This window comes from Melospiza melodia, chromosome 1, assembly GCF_035770615.1.
Source record: "Melospiza melodia melodia isolate bMelMel2 chromosome 1, bMelMel2.pri, whole genome shotgun sequence".
NCBI lineage: Eukaryota > Metazoa > Chordata > Aves > Passeriformes > Passerellidae > Melospiza > Melospiza melodia.
In genome coordinates, this window is record NC_086194.1 from 73852619 (window position 1) to 73865671 (window position 13053).

Sequence of the window (13053 nt, forward strand, 5' to 3'; positions counted from 1 at the left end):
TGCAATCTGCCATCAAGAAGTTGGCAGGCGAGTTTTGTTTTCCAGGGAAAAGCGCCGTTGTTTGTGTTTGGGGGCCTGTGGTTGGGAGTGGCCGGCTGGCTCCTTAGAAACCACGATACGCAGGATGGTTCCCAGACCAGAGGTGGCACCAGTGCCAAGTCGGGCTGGTTTGATAGTACCAAGTGGCTCCTGCAATCTGCCATCCAGAAGCGGGGCAGCTTATTTTTGTTTGCCACGGAAACGGGCCGTTGTTTGTGTTTGGGGGCCTGTGGCTGGGAGTGGCCGACTGGCTCCTTAGAATCCACGATACGCAGGATGGTTCCCAGACCAGAGGTGGCACCAGTGCCAAGTCGGGCTGGTTTGATAGTACCAAGTGGCTCCTGCAATCTGCCATCCAGAAGCGGGGCAGCTTAATTTTCTTTGCCAGGGAAACGGGCCGAGATTTGTGTCTGGGGGCCTATGGCTGGGAGTGACCGGCTGGCTCCTGAAAAGTTACGATAGGCAGGATGGTGACCAGACCCATGGTGGCACGAGTGCCAAGTTGGGCTGATTTGATAGTACCAAGTGGCTCCTGCAATCTGCCATCAAAACTTTGGTAGGCAAGTTTTGTTTTCCAGGGAAAAGCGCCGTTGTTTGTGTTTGGGGGCCTGTGGCTGTGAGTGGCCGGCTGGCTCCTTAGAATCCACGATACGCAGGATGGTTCCCAGACTTGTCGTGGCACCAGTGCCAAGTCCGGCTGGTTTGATAGTACCAAGTGGATCCTGCAATCTGCCATCCAGAAGCGGGGCAGCTTACTTTTGTTTGCCAGGGAAACGGGCCGAGGTTTTTGTCTGGGGGCCTATGGCTGGGAGTGACCGGCTGGCTCCTGAAAAGCTACGATAGGCAGGATGGTGACCAGACCCATGGTGGCACCAGTGCCAAGTTGGGCTGGTTTGATAGTACCAAGTGGCTCCTGCAATCTGCCATCAAAAAGTTGGCAGGCGAGTTTTGTTTTCCAGGGAAAAGCGCCGTTGTTTGTGTTTGGGTGCCTGTGGCTGGGAGTGGCCGGCTGGCTCTTTAGAATCCACGATACGCAGGATGGTTCCCAGACCAGTGGTGGCACCAGTGCCAAGTCGGGCGGGTTTGATAGTAACAAGTGCGTCCTACAATCTGCCATCCAGAAGCGGGGCAGCTTACTTTTGTTTTCCAGGGAAACGGGCCGAGGTTTTTGTCTGGGGGCCTATGGCTGGGAGTGACCGGCTGGCTCGTGAAAAGCTACGATAGGCAGGATGGTGACCAGACCCATGGCGGCACCAGTGCCAAGTTGGGCTGGTTTGATAGTACCAAGTGGCTCCTGCAATCTGCCATCAAAAAGTTGGCAGGCGAGTTTTGTTTTCCAGGGAAAAGCGCCGTTGTTTGTGTTTGGGGGCCTGTGGCTGGGAGTGGCCGGCTGGCTCCTTAGAATCCACGATACGCAGGATGGTTCCCAGACCAGAGGTGGCACCAGTGCCAAGTCGGGCTGGTTTGATAGTACCAAGTGGCTCCTGCAATCTGCCATCCAGAAGCGGGGCAGCTTACTTTTGTTTGCCAGGGAAACGGGCCGAGCTTTGTGTCTGGGGGCCTATGGCTGGGAGTGACCGGCTGGCTCCTGAAAAGCTACGATAGGCAGGATGGTGACCAGACCCATGGTGGCACCAGTGCCAAGTTGGGCTGGTTTGATAGTACCAAGTGGCTCCTGCAATCTGCCATCAAAAAGTTGGCAGGCAAGTTTTCTTTACCAGGGAAAAGCGCCGTTGTTTTTCTTTGGGGGCCTATGGCTGGGAGTGGCCGGCTGGCTCCTTGGAATCCACGATACGCAGGATGGTTCCTAGACTTGACGTGGCACCAGTGCCAAGTTGGGCTGGTTTGATAGTACCAAGTGCGTCCTGCAATCTGCCATCCAGAAGTGGGGTAGCTTACTTTTGTTTGCCAGGGAAACGGGCCGAGGTTTGTGTCTCGGGGCATATGGCTGGGAGTGACCGGCTGGCTCCTGAAAAGCTACGATAGGCAGGATGGTGACCAGACCCATGGTGGCACCAGTGCCAAGTTGGGCTGGTTTGATAGTACCAAGTGGCTCCTGCAATCTGCCATCAAAAAGTTGGCAGGCGAGTTTGTTATCCAGGGAAAAGCGCCGTTGTTTGTGCCTGGGGCCCTATCGCCTGGAGTGGACGGATGGCTAATTAGAATCCACGATACACAGGATGGTTCCCAGACCCATGGTGGCACCAGTGCCAAGTTGGGCTGGTTTGATAGTACCAAGTGGTTCCTGCAATCTGCCATCCAGAAGCGGGGCAGCTTACTTTTGTTTGCCAGGGAAACGGTCCGAGGATTGTGTCTGGGGGCCTATGGCTGGGAGTGACCGGCTGGCTCGTGAAAAGCTACGATAGGCAGGATGGTGACCAGACCCATGACGGCACCAGTGCCAAGTTGGGCTGGTTTGATAGTACCAAGTGGCTCCTGCAATCTGCCATCAAGAAGTTGGCAGGCGAGTTTTGTTTTCCAGGGAAAAGCGCCGTTGTTTGTGTTTGGGGGCCTGTGGCTGGGAGTGGCCGGCTGGCTCCTTAGAATCCACGATACTCAGCATGGTTCCCAGACCAAAGGTGGCACCAGTGCCAAGTTGGGCTGGTTGGATAGTACCAAGTGGTTCCTGCAATCTGCCATCCAGAAGCGGGGCAGCTTACTTTTGTTGGCCAGGGAAACGGGCCGAGGTTTGTGTCTGGGGGCCTATGGCTGGGAGTGACCGGCTGGCTCCTGAAAAGCTACGATAGGCAGGATGGTGACCAGACCCATGGTGGCACCAGTGGCAAGTTGGGCTGATTTGATTGTACCAAGTGGCTCCTGCAATCTGCCATCAAAAAGTTGGCAGGCGAATTTTGTTTTCCAGGGAAAAGCGCCGTTGTTTGTGTTTGGGGGCCTGTGGCAGGGAGTGGCCGGCTGGCTCCTGAAAAGCTACGATAGGCAGGATGGTGACGAGACCCATGGTGGCACCAGTGCCAAGTTGGGTTGGTTTGATAGTACCAAGTGGCTCCGGCAATCTGCCATCAAAAAGTTGGCAGACGAGTTTTGTTTTCAAGGGAAAAGCGCCGTTGTTTGTGTTTGGGGGCCTGTGGCTGGGAGTGGCCGGCTGGCTGCTTAGAATCTACCATACGCAGGATGGTTCCCAGACCAGAGGTGGCACCAGTGCCAAGTCGGGCTGGTTTGATAGTACCAAGTGCGTCCTGCAATCTGCCATCCAGAAGCGGGGTAGCTTACTATTGTTTGTCAGGGAAACGGGCCGAGCTTTGTGTCTGTGGGCCTACGGCTGGGAGTGACCGGCTGGCTCCTGAAAAGCTACGATAGGCAGGATGGTGACCAGACCCATGGTGGAACCAGTGCCAAGTTGGGCTGGTTTGATAGTACCAAGTGGCTCCTGCAATCTGCCATCAAAAATTTGGCAGGCAAGTTTTGTTTTCCAGGGAAAAGTGCCGTTGTTTTGTTTGGGGGCCTATGGCTGGGAGTGGCCGGCTGGCTCCTTAGAATCCACGATACGCAGGATGGTTCCCAGACCTGAGGTGGCACCAGTGCCAAGTTGGGCTGGTTTGATAGTACCAAGTGCGTCCTGCAATCTGCCATCCAGAAGCGGGGTAGCTTACTTTTGTTTGCCAGGGAAACGGGCCGAGGTTTGTGTCTCGGGGCCTATGGCTGGGAGTGACCGGCTGGCTCCTGAAAAGCTACGATAGGCAGGATGGTGACCAGACCCATGGTGGCACCAGTGCCAAGTTGGGCTGGTTTGATAGTACCAAGTGGCTCCTGCAATCTGCCATCAAAAACTTGGCAGGCGAGTTTGTTATCCAGGGAAAAGCGCCGTTGTTTTTGTTTGGGGGCCTGTGGCTGGGAGTGGCCGGCTGGCTCCTTAGAATCCATGATACGCAGGATGGTTCCCAGACCAGAGGTGGCACCAGTGCCAAGTCGGGCTGGTTTGATGGTGAAAAGTGGCTCCTGCAATCTGCCATCCAGAAGCGGGGCAGCTTACTTTTGTTTGCCAGGGAAACGGGCCGAGGTTTGTGTCTGGGGGTTTATGGCTGGGAGTGACCGGCTGGCTCCTGAAAAGCTACGATAGGCAGGATGGTGACCAGACCCATGGTGGCACCAGTGTCAAGGTGGGCTGGTTTGATAGTACCAAGTGGCTCCGGCAGTCTGCCATCAAAATTTGGCAGGCGAGTTTTGTTTTCCAGGGAAAAGCGCCGTTGTTTTTGTTTGGGGGCCTGTGGGTGGGAGTGGCCGGATGGCTAATTAGAATCCACGATACGCAGCATGGTTCCCAGACCTGAGGTGGCACCAGTGCCAAGTCGGGCTAGTTTGATGGTGCAAAGTGGCTCCTGCAATCTGCCATCCAGAAGCGGGGCAGCTTGCTTTTGTTTGCCAGGGAAACGGGCCGAGGTTTGTGTCTGGGGGCCTATGGCTGGGAGTGACCGGCTGGCTCCTGAAAAGCTATGATAGGCAGGATGGTGACCAGACCCAAGGTGGCACCAGTGCCAAGTTGGGCTGGTTTGATAGTACCAAGTGGCTCCTGCAATCTGCCATCAAAAACTTGGCAGGCGAGTTTTGTTTTCCAGGGAAAAGCGCCGTTGTTTGTGTTTGGGGGCCTGTGGCTGGGAGTGGCCGGCTGGTTCCTTAGAATCCACGATACGCAGGATGGTTCCCAGACGTGAGGCGGCGCCAGTGCCAAGTCGGGCTGGTTTGATACTACCAAGTGGCTCCTGCAATCTGCCATCCAGAAGCGGGACAGCTTACTTTTGCTTGCCAGGGAAACGGGCCGAGCTTTGGGTCTGGGCGCCTATGGCTGGGAGTGACCGGCTGGCTCCTGAAAAGCTACGATAGGCAGGATGGTGACCAGACCCATGGTGGCACCAGTGCCAAGTTGGGCTGGTTTGATAGTACCAAGTGGCTCCTGCAATCTGCCATCAAAAATTGGCAGGCGAGTTTTGTTTTCCAGGGAAAAGCGCCGTTGTTTGTGTTTAGGGGCCTGTGGGTGGGAGTGGCCGGATGGCTAATTAGAATCCACGATACGCAGCATGGTTCCCAGACCTGAGGTGGCACCAGTGCCAAGTCGGGCTAGTTGGATGGTGCAAAGTGGCTCCTGCCATCTGCCATCCAGAAGCGGGGCAGCTTACTTTTGTTTTCCAGGGAAACGGGCCGAGGTTTGTGTCTGGGGGCCTATGGCTGGGAGTGACCGGCTGGCTCCTGAAAAGCTACGATAGGCAGGATGGTGACCAGACCCATGGTGGCACCAGAGCCAAGTTGGGCTGATTTGATAGTACCAAGTGGCTCCTGCAATCTGCCATCAAATAGTCGGCAGGCGAGTTTTGTTTTCCAGGGAAAAGCGCCGTTGTTTGTGACTGGGGGCCTGTGGGTGGGAGTGACCGGCTGGCTCCTTAGAATCCACGATACGCAGGATGGTTCCCAGACTTGAGGTGGCACCAGTGACAAGTCCGGCCAGTTTGATGGTGCAAAGTGGCTCCTGCAATCTGCCCTCCAGAAGCGGGGTAGCTTACTTTTCTTTGCCAGGGAAACGGGCCGAGGTTTTTCTCTGGGGGCCTATGGCTGGGAGTGACCGGGTGGCGCCTGAACAGCTACGATAGGCAGGATGGTGACCAGACCCATGGTGGCACCAGTGCCAAGTTGGGCTGGTTTGATAGTACCAAGTGGCTCCTGCAATCTGCCATCAAAATGTTGGCAGGCGAGTTTTGTTTTCCAGGGAAAAGCGCTGTTGTTTGTGTTTGGGGGCCTGTGGCTGGGAGTGACCGGCTGGCTCCTTAGAATCCACGATACGCAGGATGGTTCCCAGACCAGAGGTGGCACCAGTGCCAAGTCGGGCTGGTTTTATAGTACCAAGTGGTTCATGCAATCTGCCATCCAGAAGCGGGGCAGCTTAATTTTGTTTGCCAGGGAAACGGGCCGAGCTTTGTGTCTGGGCGCCTATGGCTGGGAGTGACCTGCTAGGTACTGAAAAGCTACGATAGGCAGGATGGTGACCACATCCATGGTGGCACCAGTGCCAAGTTGGGCTGGTTTGATAGTACCAAGTGGCTCCTGCAATCCGCCATCAAAAAGTTGGCAGGCGAGTATTGTTTTCCAGGGAAAAGCGCCGTTGTTTGTGTTTGGGTGCCTGTGGCAGGGAGTGGCCGGCTGGCTCCTTAGAATCCACGATACGCAGGATGGTTCCCAGACCCAAGGTGGCACCAGTGCCAAGTTGGGCTGGTTTGATACTACCAAGTGCGTCCTGCAATCTGCCATCCAGAAGCGGGGTAGCTTACTTTTTTTTGCCAGGGAAACGGGCCGAGGTTTTTGTCTCGGGGTATAAGGCTGGGGGTGACCGGCTGGCTCCTGAAAAGCTACGATAGGCAGGATGGTGACCAGACCCATGGTGGCACCAGTGCCAAGTTGGGCTGGTTTGATAGTACCAAGTGGCTCCTGCAATCTGCCATCAAAAATTTGGCAGGCGAGTTTTGTTTTCCAGGGAAAAGCGCCGTTGTTTGTGTTTGGGGGCCTGTGGATGGGAGTGGCCGGCTGGCTAATTAGAATCCACGATACGCAGGATGGTTCCCAGACCAGAGGTGACCCCAGTGACAAGTCGGGCTGGTTTGATACTACCAAGTGCGTCCTGCAATCTGCCATCCAGAAGCGGGGTAGCTTACTATTGTTTGCCAGGGAAACGGGCCGAGGTGTTTGTCTCGGCGCCTGTGGCTGGGGGTGACCGGCTGGCTCCTGAAAAGCTACGATAGGCAGGATGGTGACCAGACCCATGGTGGCACCAGTGCCAAGTTGGACTGGTTTGATAGTATCAAGTGGCTCCTGCAATCCGCCATCAAAAAGTTGGCAGGCGAGTTTTGTTTTCCAGGGAAAAGCGCCGTTGTTTGTGTTTGAGTGCCTGTGGCAGGGAGTGGCCGGCTGGCTGCTTAGAATACACGATACGCAGGATGGTTCCCAGACCCAAGGTGGCACCAGTGCCAAGTTGGGCTGGTTTGATACTACGAAGTGCGTCCTGCAATCTGCCATCCAGAAGCGGGGTAGCTTACTTTTTTTTGCCAGGGAAACGGGCCGAGGTTTTTGTCTCGGGGCCTGTGGCTGGGGGTGACCGGCTGGCTCCTGAAAAGCTACGATAGGCAGGATGGTGACCAGACCCATGGTGGCACCAGTGCCGAGTTGGGCTGGTTTGATAGTACCAAGTGGCTCCTGCAATCTGCCATCAAAAATTTGGCAGGCGAGTTTTGTTTTCCAGGGAAAAGCGCCCTTGTTTGTGTTTGGGGGCCTGTGGCTGGGAGTGGCCGGCTGGCTAATTAGAATCAACGATACGCAGGATGGTTCCCAGACCAGAGTTGGCACCAGTGACAAGTCGGGCTGGTTTGATACTACCAAGCGCGTCCTGCAATCTGCCATCCAGAAGCGGGGCAGCTTACTTTTGTTTGCCAGGGAAACGGGCCGAGCTTTGTGTCTGGGGGCCTATGGCTGGGAGTGACCGGCTGGCTCCTGAAAAGCTACGATAGGCAGGATGGTGACCAGACCCATGGTGGCACCAGTGCCAAGTTGGGCTGATTTGATAGTAGCAAGTGGCTCCTGCAATCTGCCATCAAAATGTTGGCAGGCGAGTTTTGTTTTCCAGGGAAAAGCGCCGTTGTTTGTGTTTGGGGGCCTGTGGCTGGGAGTGACCGGCTGGCTCCTTAGAATCCACGATACGCCGGATGGTTCCCAGACCCAAGGTGGCACCAGTGCCAAGTTGGGCTGGTTTGATAGTACCAAGTTATTCCTGCAATCTGCCATCCAGAAGCGGGGCAGCTTACTTTTGTTTTCCAGGGAAAAGGGCCGAGGATTTTCTCTGGGGGCCTATGGCTGGGAGTGACCGGCTGGCGCCTGAACAGCTACGATAGGCAGGATGGTTCCAAGACCCATGGTGGCACCAGTGCCATGTTCGGCTGATTTGATAGTACCAAGTGGCTGCTGCAATCTGCCATCAAAATGTTGGCAGGCGAGTTTTGTTTTCCAGGGAAAAGCGCCGTTGTTTGTGTTTGGGGGCCTGTGGCTGGGAGTGGCCAGCTTGCTAATTGGAATCCACGATACGCAGGATGGTTCCCAGACCAGAGGTGGCACCAGTGCCAAGTCGGGCTGGTTTGATAGTACCAAGTGCGTCCTGCAATCTGCCATCCACAAGCGGCGCCGCTTAGTTTTGTTTGCCTCGGAAACGGGCCGAGGTTTGTGTCTGGGGGCCTATGGCTGGGAGTGACCGGCTAGGTCCTGAAAATCTACGATAGGCAGGATGGTGACCAGACCCATGGTGGCACCAGTGCCAAGTTGGGCTGGTTTGATAGTACCAAGTTGCTCCGGCAATCTGCCATCAAAATTTGGCAGGCGAGTTTTGTTTTCCAGGGAAAAGCGCCGCTGTTTGTGTTTGAGGGCCTGTGGCTGGGAGTGTCCGGCTGGCTCCTTAGAATCCACGATACGCAGGATGGTTCCCAGACCTGAGGTGGCACCAGTGCCAAGTCGGGCTAGTTTGATGGTGCAAAGTGGCTCCTGCAATCTGCCATCCAGAAGCGGGGCAGCTTACTTTTTTTTGCCAGGGAAACGGGCCGAGGTTTGTGTCTGGGGTCTATGGCTGGGAGTGACCGGCTGGCTCCTGAAAAGCTACGATAGGCAGGATGGTGACCAGACCCATGGTGGCACCAGTGCCAAGTTGGGCTGGTTTGATAGTACCAAGTGGCTCCGGCAATCTGCCATCAAAAAGTTGGCAGGCGAGTTTTGTTTTCCAGGGAAAAGCGCCGATGTTTGTGTTTGGGGGCCTGTGGCTGGGAGTGGCCGGCTGGCTCCTTAGAATCCACGATACGCAGGATGGTTCCCAGACCTGAGGTAGCACCAGTGCCAAGTCGGGCTGGTTTTATAGTACCAAGTGCGTCCTGCAATCTGCCATCCAGAAGCGGGGCAGCTTACTTTTGTTTGCCAGGGAAACGGGCCGAGGTTTGTGTCTGGGGGCCTATGGCAGGGAGTGACCGGCTGGCTCGTGAAAAGCTACGATAGGCAGGATGGTGACCAGACCCATGGTGGCACCAGTGCCAAGTTGGGCTGGTTTGATAGTACCAAGTGGCTCCTGCAATCTGCCATCAAAAGTTGGCAGGCGAGTTTTGTTTTCCAGGGAAAAGCGCCGTTGTTTGTGTTTGGGGGCCTGTGGCTGGGAGTGGCCGGCTGGCTCCTTAGAATCCACAATACGCAGGATGGTTCCCTGACCTGAGGTGGCACCAGTGATAAGTTGGGCTGGTTTGATAGTACCAAGTGCGTCCTGCAATCTGCCATCCAGAAGCGGGGTAGCTTACTTTTGTTTGCCAGGGAAACGGGCCGAGCTTTGTGTCTGGGGGCCTATGGCTGGGAGTGACCGGCTGGCTCCTGAAAAGCTACGATAGGCAGGATGGTGACCAGACCCATGGTGGCACCAGAGCCATGTTCGGCTGATTTCAAAGTACAAAGTGGCTCCTGCAATCTGCCATCAAAAGTCAGCAGGCAAGCTTTGTTTTCCAGGGAAAAGCGCCGTTGTTTGTGTCTGCGGGCCTGTGGCTGGAGTGGCCGGCTGGCTCCTTTAAACACACGATACGCCGGATGGTTCCCAGACCCAAGGTGGCACCAGTGCCAAGTTGGGCTGGTTTGATAGTACCAAGTGGTTCCTGCAATCTGCAATCAAAATGTTGGCAGGCGAGTTTTGTTTTCCAGGGAAAAGCGCCGATGTTTTTTTTTGGGGGCCTGTGGCTGGGAGTGGCCGGCTGGCTCCTTAGAATCCAAGATACGCAGGATGGTTCCCAGACCAGAGGTGGCACCAGTACCAAGTCGGGCTGGTTTGATAATAACAAGTGGATCCTGAAATCTGCCATCCAGAAGCGGGGCAGCTTACTTTTGTTTGCCAGGGAAACGGGCAGAGCTTTGTGTCTGGGGGCCTATGGCTGGGAGTGACCGGCTGGCTCCTGAAAAGCTACGATAGGCAGGAAGGTGACCAGACCCATGGTGTCATCAGTGCCAAGTTGGGCTGGTTTGATAGTACCAAGTGGCTCCTGCAATCTGCCATCAAAAAGTTGGCAGGCGAGTTTTGTTTTCCAGGGAAAAGCGCCGTTGTTTGTGTTTGGGGGCCTGTGGCTGGGAGTGGCCGTCTTGCTAATTGGAATCCACGATACGCAGGAGGGTTCCCAGACCTGAGGTGGCACCAGTGACAAGTCGGGCCAGTTTGATGGTGCAAAGTGGCTCCTGCAATCTGCCATCCAGAAGCGGGGCAGCTTACTTTTGTTTGCCAGGGAAACGGGCCGAGGTTTGTGTCTGGGTTCCTATGGCTGGGAGTGACCGGCTGGCACCTGAAAAGCTACGATAGGCAGGATGGTGACCAGATCCATGGTGGCACCAGTGCCAAGTTGGGCTGATTTGATAGTACCAAGTTGCTCCGGCAATCTGCCATCAAAATTTGGCAGGCGAGTTTTGTTTTCCAGGGAAAAGCGCCGCTGTTTGTGTTTGAGGGCCTGTGGCTGGGAGTGTCCGGCTGGCTCCTTAGAATCCACGATACGCAGGATGGTTCCCAGACCTGAGGTGGCACCAGTGCCAAGTCGGGCTAGTTTGATGGTGCAAAGTGGCTCCTGCAATCTGCCATCCAGAAGCGGGGCAGCTTACTTTTTTTTGCCAGGGAAACGGGCCGAGGTTTGTGTCTGGGGTCTATGGCTGGGAGTGACCGGCTGGCTCCTGAAAAGCTACGATAGGCAGGATGGTGACCAGACCCATGGTGGCACCAGTGCCAAGTTGGGCTGGTTTGATAGTACCAAGTGGCTCCGGCAATCTGCCATCAAAAAGTTGGCAGGCGAGTTTTGTTTTCCAGGGAAAAGCGCCGATGTTTGTGTTTGGGGGCCTGTGGCTGGGAGTGGCCGGCTGGCTCCTTAGAATCCACGATACGCAGGATGGTTCCCAGACCTGAGGTAGCACCAGTGCCAAGTCGGGCTGGTTTGATAGTACCAAGTGCGTCCTGCAATCTGCCATCCAGAAGCGGGGCAGCTTACTTTTGTTTGCCAGGGAAACGGGCCGAGGTTTGTGTCTGGGGGCCTATGGCAGGGAGTGACCGGCTGGCTCCTGAAAAGCTACGATAGGCAGGATGGTGACCAGACCCATGGTGGCACCAGTGCCAAGTTGGGCTGGTTTGATAGTACCAAGTGGCTCCTGCAATCTGCCATCAAAAGTTGGCAGGCGAGTTTTGTTTTCCAGGGAAAAGCGCCGTTGTTTTTGTTTGGGGGCCTGTGGCTGGGAGTGGCCGGCTGGCTCCTTAGAATCCACAATACGCAGGATGGTTCCCTGACCTGAGGTGGCACCAGTGATAAGTTGGGCTGGTTTGATAGTACCAAGTGCGTCCTGCAATCTGCCATCCAGAAGCGGGGTAGCTTACTTTTGTTTGCCAGGGAAACGGGCCGAGCTTTGTGTCTGGGGGCCTATGGCTGGGAGTGACCGGCTGGCTCCTGAAAAGCTACGATAGGCAGGATGGTGACCAGACCCATGGTGGCACCAGAGCCATGTTCGGCTGATTTCAAAGTACAAAGTGGCTCCTGCAATCTGCCATCAAAAGTCAGCAGGCAAGCTTTGTTTTCCAGGGAAAAGCGCCGTTGTTTGTGTCTGCGGGCCTGTGGCTGGAGTGGCCGGCTGGCTCCTTTAAACACACGATACGCCGGATGGTTCCCAGACCCAAGGTGGCACCAGTGCCAAGTTGGGCTGGTTTGATAGTACGAAGTGGTTCCTGCAATCTGCAATCAAAATGTTGGCAGGCGAGTTTTGTTTTCCAGGGAAAAGCGCCGATGTTTTTTTTCGGGGGCCTGTGGCTGGGAGTGGCCGGTTGGCTCCTTAGAATCCAAGATACGCAGGATGGTTCCCAGACCAGAGGTGGCACCAGTACCAAGTCGGGCTGGTTTGATAATAACAAGTGGATCCTGAAATCTGCCATCCAGAAGCGGGGCGGCTTACTTTTGTTTGCCAGGGAAACGGGCAGAGCTTTGTGTCTGGGGGCCTATGGCTGGGAGTGACCGGCTGGCTCCTGAAAAGCTACGATAGGCAGGAAGGTGACCAGACCCATGGTGTCATCAGTGCCAAGTAGGGCTGGTTTGATAGTACCAAGTGGCTCCTGCAATCTGCCATCAAAAAGTTGGCAGGCGAGTTTTGTTTTCCAGGGAAAAGCGCCGTTGTTTGTGTTTGGGGGCCTGTGGCTGGGAGTGGCCGTCTTGCTAATTGGAATCCACGATACGCAGGAGGGTTCCCAGACCTGAGGTGGCACCAGTGACAAGTCGGGCCAGTTTGATGGTGCAAAGTGGCTCCTGCAATCTGCCATCCAGAAGCGGGGCAGCTTACTTTTGTTTGCCAGGGAAACGGGCCGAGGTTTGTGTCTGGGTTCCTATGGCTGGGAGTGACCGGCTGGCACCTGAAAAGCTACGATAGGCAGGATGGTGACCAGATCCATGGTGGCACCAGTGCCAAGTTGGGCTGATTTGATAGTACCAAGTGGCTCCTGCAATCTGCCATCAAAAATTTGGCAGGCGAGTTTTGTTTTCCAGGGAAAAGCGCCTATGTTTGTATTTGGGGGCCTGTGGCTGGGAGTGGCCGGCTGGCTCCTTAGAATCCACGATACGCAGGATGGTTCCCAGACCCAAGGTGGCACCATTTCCAAGTTGGGCTGGTTTGATAGTACCAAGTGCGTACTGCAATCTGCCATCCAGAAGCGGGGCAGCTTACTTTTGTTTGCCAGGGAAACGGGCCGAGGTTTTTGTCTGGGGGCCTATGGCTGGGAGTGACCGGCTGGCTCCTGAAAAGCTACGATAGGCAGGATGGTGACCAGACCCATGGTGGCACCAGTGCCAAGTTGGGCTGATTTGATAGTACCAAGTGGCTCCTGCAATCTGCCATCAAAAAGTTGGCAGGCGAGTTTTCTTTTCCAGGGAAAAGCGCCGTTGTTTGTGTTTGGGGGCCTGTGGCTGGGAGTGGCCAGCTGGCTCCTTAGAATCCACG